This window comes from Ischnura elegans, chromosome 3 (assembly GCF_921293095.1).
Source record: "Ischnura elegans chromosome 3, ioIscEleg1.1, whole genome shotgun sequence".
NCBI classification, from domain to species: Eukaryota; Metazoa; Arthropoda; class Insecta; order Odonata; family Coenagrionidae; genus Ischnura; species Ischnura elegans.
In genome coordinates, this window is record NC_060248.1 from 80,958,115 (window position 1) to 80,970,818 (window position 12,704).

At 36.2% G+C, this 12,704-nt stretch overlaps 1 protein-coding gene across 1 annotated transcript in view; it reads left to right on the forward strand.

The window, feature by feature from the left end:
• LOC124156064 (neuroligin-4, X-linked-like) overlaps positions 1 to 12,704 on the forward strand; it is a 913,830-nt gene that overhangs the window by 786,194 nt on the left and 114,932 nt on the right. The gene's annotated exons all lie outside the window — the stretch shown is intronic.

The following is a 12,704-nucleotide window of genomic DNA, read 5'->3' on the forward strand; positions in this document are numbered from 1 at the left end:
AGTAAGTGGCATAATTTATGATATTATTACGAACTTATTTGAGCTTATTTTTTTATATTTGAGCCACTGTTTTCAACAGAACCAACTATGTGTGCACATTTTGCATAGTTATGATTTTTAACTTTTCCTTTGGATGTTTCATACGGTTTTTGCCACCATTTTCTATAAAATTTTCAATAATGGTTCACCATAGTGTTACATTTTAAGATATATAACGTTACTTTCTTTATACTTATGTTTATTTAATGGAAGAGTTACCGAGCCCCTAGACGCAATCTAAACTGTAAATAATTCTTATTTAAATGGTACCTTTTTAATAATAAATTATGCCGTTCAATCTTCTCGCAAATTGCAGAAATTTATTTACCTGGAAACATCCTTTTAGTGCGTGATGATGATTGATATAGTTATTACCTTCATATGCTTCATTACGACTCAATTTATCGATTTGTCCTGTCAACCCCTAGCCGTAATTTAAGCTCGTTTGATATTCTTTGAGGCTCACCGTTTATTGCCACTTGGAAATTATTTGCCCGAATATATCCTTTGGATCAGCAAAACGGCGTCTATTGTGGCGTAATGCACGGGGAAGAAGAGCCGGGGTGGAGGGGAAGGCGATGCCTGCCGGGTGCGTAATATAAGCCAATCTCACAATAACTTAACTCGGCGTTACTATAGGAAAGCTCTCTATGAGTTTTCGTCCTCGTTCACAGCCATTTAGCTTGACATAACTTGGCGTAACTAGTCGCCCTCTTCATGCTTTGAGCGCCAATCATAATATTTTAAATTGACTTATCTACATATACAAAAGTTAGATATGTCAAATTGGTGTGTGAATGTATGTTGAACACTTGTGAAGACCACTGGCTCACAACAGCCTAAAGAGGTGTAACTCGAACATGGAATTAGTTTTAAAAAGTACCAAGCATCTATTGCTAGATGTGAGTGACAAGGAAAGTTACAATAACTATGAAAACCTATGTGAAAAATTAACATGAAATCTCCGAAAACCATTAGGTTTCACGATTGGCTGATTGAGTTGAAAAAGATTTTCTATTCTGTGACAACTAAAAATAGCGTATCTTGACATAAGATTCATCATACGTTGGAAAAAACGCGAGTTATTCTTCAATTTATAAATAGCTTTGAAGGTAGTTAATGTTTCTCGAAAGAAAATAAACTATCGTAAGGTGCTCTAAAACCATTTCACGATTATTCGTGCGTGGCTTGTGCTATGGAAAGGTTGCATCATTAATCGGTTTGGTTCATAATAATCAAAGTTGCGTCAAGTTAATTTGTAATTAATGCCTATATCCGAAGGGGGAGAAAAAGGGGTTGAAGGTAATAGTAGTAGAGGGGTGGATTGCTTGTGTTCGTGCCTTCCTCGCTATGCGCGCCTGTTACGGAAGCTGATATATGGAGACCGTCTCCCGAATGCCTTACGAGATGAGACTGAAGACGAGCGCAGCGGTGCGGGATGAGAAGTTCCTCGGAGACGGTATTGTATGTATGTATCCGAAATGTCAGGGGCGGGACCGTCGGAGCATCAAGCAGACTTCTTGCTTATCTTGTTGCCTAGCAACTCTCTAGCCCATCCCACATGCCCAAATTTCCTTCTCCTTACCTTATCATTTGCCAAAGTGATATTACGTACCCTTTTCATTCGTTTTTATCCACGGATAAAATGATAGTTGTATATAGGGATATTTATTTTGGCAACGTGTATCTGAATTTAATGTCTCAATTAAAATCGTTATTTTGTGCGATGCAAATGCAGTTGCCTATGTCATTACTTAACATTGCGTGTACCTCCTTTTCTCCATAGAAATCCCATGAACACACGATGGTAGACTTCTATTTCAGAAATCTTTGTTTTCCAGGCTGCTTCAATTCTTATTTTTTTACCTCTATTTAATTGCGTTCCATTTGTATATTTGTTAAAAATATATATTTTTGACCCCTTTTTCAACATCCTTCTCATTAATTTTTAAATTTTATGAATCTACCGTAAGGATGATGATCAGCGTAATTCGCATGAATTATAAATTCCCAGGTATGTGCTTGTTACATGCCCGAGTTATTAGTTTATTGCATCAACGAGGCTAGAAATTATTCACGGTGAATTTTCATGCTTTCGAATATGTCGAAGGAGCAACGGCAATAATTTAATTACACTGCTACTATCAAAACTGTGCTGACATCATTATCGTAGAAACTACGTTTGGTTATTTTTTTTGAGATCATATCTTAAGGTGCTTTTTCCTAAGTCTTTGCTTTGCACCAGTATTTATCTTCATCACTCTTTTATTCTGTTTTCTATTCTGTATTCTGTATTCTTCATCACTCTTTTATTCCGTATTCTGTATATCTGTTTTAATGAGTGTTTGCGTCCTTATTCGCTACGTTCCCATTCTGCTTGGATGATAACTTGCCTTGCTTCGTGTCACGTCGCGCCGGTGCAGCTTTGGTGATAAGTTGAAGCTTCTCTATCTTTTTCCAGGGTCCAACTATGAACATAGGAGGATTAATTACGTAAACGAGTTACATGGTGGAGATGAGAAACGACTTCTCTTAAACTGGCCTACGTACCTTTAGTCCTCATAAGGATTTTTTTTCGTATGGTTTTGCGACCGTTTCCCTTTATAAGGCGTATAAGTTGTGTTATTACGTTGCCAAAGAGGATCTTAGTGACGTAATGAAACGTTAAGGACGACTTTAGTTTTATACCATTGATAGAAGATTTGCAGCTTTATTTGCTCCAATGTGGTTCTGCGCAAGTCACATATTTCTGGTGCAAAATTAGAAGTCATCATTAAAAATTCAAATATTTTTTTTCGCGGCAAATATGTTTGGAAATTAGAGATGATATAGAATCTCGATTCACAAGATTTGAAACTTAGAGAAAATTTTGATACTAAGCATTCTTAAGTTTTAAGTTATTTTCAAACAAGTGGGGATTAGTTTAATATGATGAGGCCTCATATTTGAGATATCTATAATGCGTTCATAGCAAAATATTCCAATTTAATCCAGGCTGTCTTTTAATATTTGACTTTATACTACTAACCTTTATTGAACTTTTATCATGTCGCCTCCACGGGAAATGGTGCTACCCGGGCGATGAAAATCTCATTGAATGTAATCAACTAAGGAGTCGTGAAAAAATGGATGCAACAGATAAAAATGACTCGTAGAGGACGTAGAGTATTCTTTAGCTAATAACTTACGATGAGTAAGCATGCTACTGCTCAGTTTCATGTCCATGCAAATTTAGCTATCGCATCATGGAGATGGGTTTTCTTTTGTGTTTCTTATGTTGTGCATTATCTCTGTACCATAATGAATGGATACTGATCTTTCTCGGGTTGTTTTCAGTTCATTCTTTACATAGTTACATCAATTCTAAATGACAAAATGTTTGCCTGGAACCAAATGATAACGATGAGGGCATGAGCATTGTAATAATATCACGTAACTATTCATGCATGTCGAAACTATGAGAAGGATTAATTTAGATGCTACCAAGATTAGTTATTTATAATTTATATTTAGTGATATATGATAAATGATGCATTATTTATAATTTTATTACTTTCTATTCGTGGAGATTCTGAACCATTTTCTTAGCAGGACGTGAAAACTCTATTCCGTAAAATGTTTAAGTTGACTCGTAGAGTTATACCACTGATGTTACCAATTTTATCATAAATTGCTCAAAATACGTTTTAATATCATATTTTACTTTGATTGTAATAATGTTACTCACTCCATTTGGGACCAAACTCAAATGAAATAAGGCGTTGTTTTGTATGATGATTAATTCGAAACAATCATATATTTAAACAGTATATTGAAAGCAACTATCACAGTGCTAGAGGCATGGGATTATAATGTGTTTAGCAAATGAGAAGATGTTTAGGAAAAAGGAAAAACTATTGACTGATGTCTCATGTACGCATAATGTTCCTCACCCTCTGCAATGACTCATCCTACTCAAGTCTGAAGCAAACGAGGTCGATTTTGAGTGGAATGGCTTAAGGGAACTGTACTTTTCTAGTTTTAAGTCTTTCTTCTTTCCATAAGAAGTGTTATGTGGTTTCTCGTCGCCTTATATTCGTGAATTTTGGTGTTGGTACTATCTCACGGTTAAATCTGCACGGCCATCGATAGCCGAGCAGATTAAGCACGCCCAGTCGCCCAGAAATTCCAATTCAAGTTGTGATTCCTGCGCGCTAGGTAAGCTCTGAAACAATGAGTTAGAGCGAGCGTGCTGTGGAACTAAGACCGTCACATCCACCCCTAGAGACTCAGGTTGAGCGTTTTCTTAACTTTGGATGACTGGAAGTCGCCGAGGCTTGACCAAATGAGTCTGATTCTAGTCTGGTACGCTTGCATAGAGACAACCGTACTTCGCTTAGCCTCTCTCTCTGTACTCTTCTGTGCTTACTACCACTCATCGCTTGCATTTGTAATTCCGGAGCAATGTCTTTGAATTCCAGAAATCCAATCCCTGTTTAGATTTCATTGCTTAGCTCAAGATGCACGAACTTCGTCGTCAGTGATGCGGGTTAGTTTAGGTCTGCGGGAGACTCGTAACGCACTTTGTTTATACAATCATGTGTACGTGCCTGAGAGACGTCAACAAATGAAGGACCTTTTGCGCATAGGAAGCACCCTTAAGTGGCCCTGAAAGATAACTTCTTCGAGCTAATTTTCAAGCCGCTGCTCAAGTTTACTTTTCTATGCATCTTAATTGTTCATAAAACTTGGCCAGCATTTGCAAGTGGCTATAGTAGCTTTGAGACGTTGGTGGGAGATTGACCTTTGAAATAGTCAAGAGTCGCACAACCTACTGCATTTAACTTTGAAGTTATTATTTTATGTCGACAACGTGAAAATCATACACAGGAAAGCAGCGGGACATATTATCAATAAATAAGGCGCTGATATGATAAAAGAGGCTTTCTCCCTCCACACACTTCAAATAGTAATTTTACAAGCTTTTCCTCTATTTTCTTATTTTGTCCTTGGCTTGTAATAAGGTCCAGAAAATGTAACCTTCCTTTATTTTCGTGTTCAAACTCAGAGGATGAGCGTTCATTTTCATTACTCTGCACCATATTATGTACTTTTAATTGAGTGTGGCTAACCATTTTTATTTTCGTAAAATATTGCAAAAAAGTTTTACTATCCATCATTGCTGTTCATTTACAATGGATTTTAGTATGCTTAAGCGAGTGCGTAATTGGTAGGTGTATTGAGTGCAAAGGAAGCTCTTATCTTACGAATATGTATCACGAGTATGGTGACCATCGTGTATATTATTGAATTATTGTTTGCCCATCAGTAATCATTATTTGCTTTGAATTCAATTATAAACTTCAAAGAAGTAATAATTCTTTTCTTTTTTTCAGGTAAGATGATATCTTGAATAACGAGTTTCAATGAGCAGTGGAAGTGCCATTTCAATGTAAGTTTTTCGACAAATTGTCTTGAGTCTATAATATTGCGCATCTCAGATTATATTACTCCCTTCCCAACGATGAACTAACTGACAATAGGTAGAAAGAAGCAGCGAACTCATTCTTATTCAAGTAAAACCTCCATCAGAATATGCAATCTCTGGAATGTATTCAGGCAATGTATTTATTAGTGCTTTTTATGGAGAGATTGAAAGCGGAGGATATCTGAAAATAAATCTTTGAAAATATTTTAATAGGTATCCAAAATAAGGTGACACCCTTAAGCGTGGACGGTCGTTGACTATTCGTGGAAATGAAAATAAATACCCCGTCAGCTTTACAAATGAAAGGTATGCTTGTAAATATGTTTGAAGACTTTTTTTTCAAGAATTTTTTCCTTCATATGCAGAAATTACATATCACACAGTGGAGTTATTGTGATGAATATGTGTTCAATACATTTAAGTTTCGTCTGATGTGACGAAAAATAAATGACTCGTTTATTAAGATTAAAATGTAGAACAAAGTTACGTTCAGTTTGGCTTTGAGTACGAGACGTATATGTCTCACTCAGAAAGGATTTAAGCAAGAATAACACCGTATTTTATAGTATAAATAACCTGGGATAAGTAATTGATATCATGGCGAGAATTTAGTGTTACTTCAGGTATCGGCAATTTTCATAATTTTATGCATGCATTCTAATCTCTAGTATCTTGTGCTGTTTTTAATGCAACCTTTAAAACACGTTATCCATAAAATATTTAATGAATACTTGGGGCGGAGACCCATTGTAAGCATTGTGATGCCTGCGTGCATATATGAGGGGCATTGAACTTAGCCTCTTGCTCAAAATGCATGGAAATAATTATTAATTTTTATTTAATCATCTCTCCCCGGTATTTTTCATCATATTTTAAACACTTACTTAAATTTGCCATTCGAATGGCCCTATATTATAAAAATATGAAACCAGAGAGTACGATGTTCTTTTGACGTTGTAATTAATGAGGTAGTAGAATTTAATTAGAACGAACATAGTAGATAATAAATTACTGTGAGACATATTTTCGACTGCATTCATAGAGATAATTAACACATAATTGAAAAATATTTTACCTCAGCTGGGTGGCCAAGAAGTGGAGAGAAAATCCAATAGACCATAAGTTTTATTGCCAATAGTCCCATGTGTGAGAAAGCCATAATTATTTCTCCCCCATTTCATTCGGCTTCTTTTTGCGATGCTTCAAAACATTTTGTCAATATTGGTGCAGATTGAAGTAGTTCTTGAAATTGAAGTAGCGAAAATGGGCATCTTCAGTTTTGGTGAGTAAGTTGAGGATTTTTAATTTCAAACGTATATATCTATCGATAAAATTTATCTTCCTCCCATACTTCGAAAAAGAGTTTATACTAGGCTATTACATTGTGTAAAAACCATTTTAACTTGTTAGAGCTCAGAAACCCATGCTCTGGATAGAGGTAGTATATTGAGGTGGGTTTTCTCTCCCCAGCAGTTGTGAATAGTTATTAACTCTTGTATCCACTAGTTAGTTGAATAGCCGTGTATCATACGAAATTTGAAATGATTCCACGCAGAGAATATGATGTTCTTTTAATGATGCAATTGATGAGGCTGTGTAGTGCAGTTACGGCGGTCATATTTGTCAATGACAATACTGTGTAACATATCGTACTTCAATAGTGGATTCGCATCAATAAATCTTTGTACCATCAACTCATTATGGAAACGAATTTTGCCTCACCCGGATGGTCCAAATAATATATCAATTAATATTCTGCTTTTGTTGCAGGAATGTGATGTGTGGGGTAGCTTTTACCATTTTATCGATTTGGTTGTGACGCATCATCAGACTTCTTACATGATTACATATTTGACTTTTTTGCTCAGTGCTTCTGAATTCTTTGGTCATTATTGGTTCAGATTTAAGTTGTTGCCGGCTTCGGTGGCGGCGGTTTAAAGGCCTCGCCTGCCAAATAGGAGGTCGTGGGTTCGAGTCTCTCCTGGGTAAGTTACCCCTATCCAGGGTATGGCTGTTTGTGTACTTAAAACTGTTAGCATGTCAATAACTCCGATGTGAAAGGCCGTATAGAGCTGTTTTTGGTGGCATGGAAATAAATAAATAAACTAAACTTGGGGAAATGGTGGACGTATAATTTTGGGTGGCGTATTCGATGACGATTCCATGACGATTTAAATGCTTCCAAATACGTGTGTGAATTCTTGTCTGTTTAATTTTACTTAAGTATTCCCCCAATTTACCTAAATAGAAAATAAAGGTCTTTTGCGTCGGGTAGTTTGCAAATTTCGGGTATTTTGTACGAACCCTCGGTTTGGGGGGCGAGAATTTTTCCCCATAATCAACGAGGGGGGTAATATAATTAAGTACCGTGGAAATTTCCATTAAGACAATAACATGCTTTAGTTACTCAGCGCTTTCGCTATATTATGAACTAACAGGAAGCCAAAAGGAAGCCAGGATATTGGACCGTTAACTTAGTGAATCAGATTCTAAGGACTTTCCTTTGATGTTTTTCCTGCAAGTATATTTTTGTATCGTTTATTTGAAAATAATATTTGGAGGTCCTATTTAGTTCCATGGAGTATAGTAAATAAAATGCTGCTGGTCTTATTCTTAATGAGTAACGACTTGGAAAAATTGCCTCGTTTCTAACACTTGGAGGGAAATTGAACGCGAAAAATATTGTACGACCCTGCAAACCTCATTAGTTTCAATGAACGCATCAACTAACTGCCCACATAAGTATCAATGTAGCGTCAACTCACGGCCCCGTCCATTTCATCGGCGTCAAAGCTTCTAATACCCTCGTTGTCCCAGTGATTGACACATTTCTTTGACCCCATACCAACCCGTCATCTGAACGTCCGTTTCATGCTTTTGGAATAAGTAGGGCGAGTGAAGTGGCCAGAGTGGGCACGCTTGGTTTGAAAGATTGCTGGAAAATATCAGCAAAAAGTTATAAAAGGAAAGACAGGTGATTAAGCTACTGGAAATTTTTTAAAAGAAGTACGAATAAGGTCTCATTAAAAGCGGACACTAATAAAAGGCTGGTAATGTTTCCGGCACATTTAACCCTCATATGGATTTGCTGCGCCTTAGCGGCGCTCGTGATTTTAAAAGTGGTGTAAAAATTTTCCATTCCAATAGATCATTTTGAAATTTTCAGTAGTCTATTTTTTCTGCTTTCTTCGTCTACATATAAAATTTTGTTAGCATAGTGTCAATAGTTTACATTTTATTGGCCTCTAATGAAAAAAGTTACGTCGTTGGATTTTCGGCGCCGCTGCGGCGCTCAGATTTCCTCGTCGCTACGTCGGTGACTGCACTCTCGATGTTAATGTCAAAGCATTTATGTTTCGTATGAAATGCTATAATATATTTATAATCATATTATTTATTTTTCTAAACATTATAAACAAAATGAAATTGTTAAAAAAAAGGAAATTTTTACCATACCAATTTTGCTTTCTATTTTAGCTAAGAATAAAAATATTCGCCTCGTTATAATGTTCATTGACAAAACTTCATCTTTTTACAAGAATTTTTCATAAAAACTCATGGCTAGTCAAAGTTATTTTTTCATGGTCCTCAGACTTAGTTTTGATTGGGCTGAGAATTTCCTCGTCGCTACGTCAGGGACTGCACCCTCAACGCTAATGTCAAAGCAATTATGTTTCATATGAAATGCTATAATCTATTTATAATCCTATTATTTAAACTTATAAACCAAGTAAAATTGTTTAACGAAAGGAAAATATTACAAAACCAATTGTGCTTTCTCTTTTAGCTAAGAATCATTATGTTTGCCTCGTTATAATGTTCATTGACAAAACTTCATCTTTTCGCAAGAGTTATTCATAGAAACTCATGGCTAGCCAAGGTTGTTTTTTCCATGGCTTCCGACTTAGTTTTGCTTGGGCACCTTCTTCGCTCCGCGACCACGTACTTGCCGTGGTGATAGTCACCTTTTGGTAAATCCTAGGGTGACTCTGTTTAGAATTACTCCAAGCAGCAATTCTAAGAAAAATTTAACACAATGCATTATCCGAATTTGTAGAGTAATGCTTCCTCACCGTTGTGTGAATATTTCTCGCTAACTGAGTAGCTGTAACTTGCCAGGAGATTCAGAAGTTTCACCGACTACCGTGAAGAACACATCGCTCAGTTATTGTTATATGTCTTATACCTTTCGTTGGAAACCCTTTCGGCCCTATCCCTAACCCTATCGTACCCTTTGCGGCTACGATAGTCTATACAAAATTGCTGGCGTTTATATTGTTACTGATGACATGACTGTTTACCATTGGGGTAAATCCAAGATAACTACCCAACTTATTGTGTGATGGAAAAAAATTCTCTTTCCTGACGATGAGTTAAGAATTTACATGGTAAAAATCGTTTCATTATGAATAGGTGAAAAGACAATTTACCGTGAGGTGAAAATTTGTGAACATATTTCTCGTTTCTTTGTGTACTCAAATGCACAGATATTTTATGCATGGGGGTTGTTACTAACGTAAAGGGGTGAGTGAGGAGGAGAAAGGAGAAGGAATGCCAGGTAGGTTGTTTTGAGGTGAAGGGGTGGTAGTGTATCGACTGCCAAGGATCGGGGAATACCCAGATCGTTAGGACAGGTAGGAGTAGAAAATTCTTATCGCGAAAAAGGTTGGGAGTGCAAGGAGACAATTAGATACAAAAGCCTGCTTTTTCTTCATCCTTCCAACGCTGCATGAAGAAAAGGGAACAAAAGCCTTGTCAAAACGCCCCGCAGTGGCCCTCCCTTCATTCCAAGAATGTCCAGCTCGGGTGGGTCATTTGGGTGGAGAGAAGTTCAATCAAGTTTTGTGGGAGGGGGAAGAAGGTGGTGAATGACGAATAAGGGAGCTTAGTGGGAAGGCATGGATAGTCTCAATGCTTGGGTCAGTGAAACGCTACGGAAAGAAAATGTAAGGGAAGGCCTTCCAAAGTGATGGTATCTTTGTTACCCCAGAACATTCTTCCATCAGTTTCTCACGCAGAGCTGGACGAAAGAAAAAAGGCAGCTGCTCCTTCTCCCCTACCACCAATAACACATACTTCTAAGAAGTTATTTGTTTTGGATTTCCCACCAATCCAGGAGTAAAACCTCATCTGATGCACTCCCAAGCAAAACATTTACCCGTCCACATCTAAGGAAACCTTTCCCTTGGGCTACACGTCCGCAGTGGGGGAATAGGGCTCCATGGTAGGAAAAGAGTACCGACTCTTCTAGCTCCACCTCCAAAGCAGCGTTGTATTCTTTGACACGTTGCTTATTATTCGATATTATTTATATTTTAAAACCCATAAGACTTGATTTTTTTAATTGCAGGACATTAGCTCCCAGAATATTCGTAAGATTTGTCTTGATCGCCAAAATCTTGTAAAAATCACGAAAGTAACACTTGTCTCTTATCACTTAACCTACAGCTGTTCCGTTATTAGCGTTTAATAACATATCCTTCTATATACACTGCAAAGATATAACATATGGGTGGACGCAGTGAAGCAAAATTATGTCACATGGGCATGAACGAATTTTATTCGATACTCATTTTTAGTATTTAGATACATAAAATTATAAACAATATAAACATTAAAAAGCGGAGTTTGTCGAGCTGTGCATATCAGAAAAATATTTCAAACAACCATTACACACGACATTAAAACTTTCACTCGAAAATAACAAGAAAAGGGAACTGAAATAAAGAGCATTACGGCAAGAAATGGAAAAGAATGCAGCGTTCAAGATTTTTTGTTATAACTTAAACAGTAAGGGTTTAAATCTAGCAAAACACGGTAAGAAATAAAGATAATAGATGTATTTACCATTACCAATCAGAAAAGTTGTAAATTTAGGCTAACTTTGAAAAATAATAGCAAAAAATGACGCGGCGCCGCTGCGGCGCCGTAAATCCAACGACGTAACTATTTTCGTAAATCCATATGAGGGTTAATATATCATTCAATACGAGAAATTACATAGACCGTGTCCTCTCGCATCTATGTTAACAACTGTTTGCCGCTAAAAGTAAATACTGCAATTTTTCCGTTATTTTACTCGAGAGGAATCAATTATATTTATAAAACGGTGATATCAATGTGAAAATATTTATTTAACAAATAGGTATATGACTCTCATTCATCACTATTTTGAAAAAGACCGCCAAATGTGCGGTCAAAAATTTGAGGAAACATTTCTCCTGTCTTTTTTTATTTGCATAGAGCAATAGTGTAGTAAGAATTTTTCTGAAAAATGATACTACTGCAAGAATTATGTTTTGCGTCCGTACGATTGAGTATCAATGATTTTGGGCAAACCCTTTGGCCCAAAATAGTTTTTCATAATATAAATGTATGAGTACATGAACTTCTACTCTTCATCTCGCCAAGAGCTTCACAAATTTCTATATATTAGTGCATCATATTATCCTCTAGATTAGATTAAAGCTCCTATAATATCTTCTAAATCATTAGTATTTGAATACCATACGTTACCAGGTATTGAATATTTGCATCCTATAATATCTTTAAGAGCGACACGTATATTATTAGAGCCGCGCTATATTTCCAGGTCTGACAGAAACAATAAATTAAGAGAGATGTTTTGCCGAACGGATAGATATGGGAATTCGTTTTTCCCCCGAAGCATAAAGGACTTATCAAATGAATAAATGCTAGTCATAATTTCCTTAAAGCACTTCCTTTTATGTAAGAACAGCTAGTTCCCTACAAGCCCCTGCCATCAGCCTTTTAGGAGGCTTGCGGGGTATTATGTGGATGTAGATTAAAATTGGATAATTATTTATAGTTCATTTTATCGGTGATGTTCTGTAAATTTAGTGGTCTTTAAGATTTTAAAATATATTTATAAACTTAATGTCGGCAGAGGCTTCAAAAATAATATATTTTTAGTATCGAAAAATTAAAATTTTATATTTATTATCAGGAGTTCAAATTATATATCTTCATTTATTTCACTGCATATCTATTGCAATCAGTTGCATATAGACTCAAAAATGTTCTTTAACCCTTAACCAGTGACGTGCAATTCTTGTTACACTACCAGTGACGTGCGGTCTGGGAGACACCAATAAATCAAAAATTCATAAAATATAGCTACGCCATTTTTATTGTTTTGTTTAATTTTTCTTTGAATGCTTAACTATTTTAAAACTTT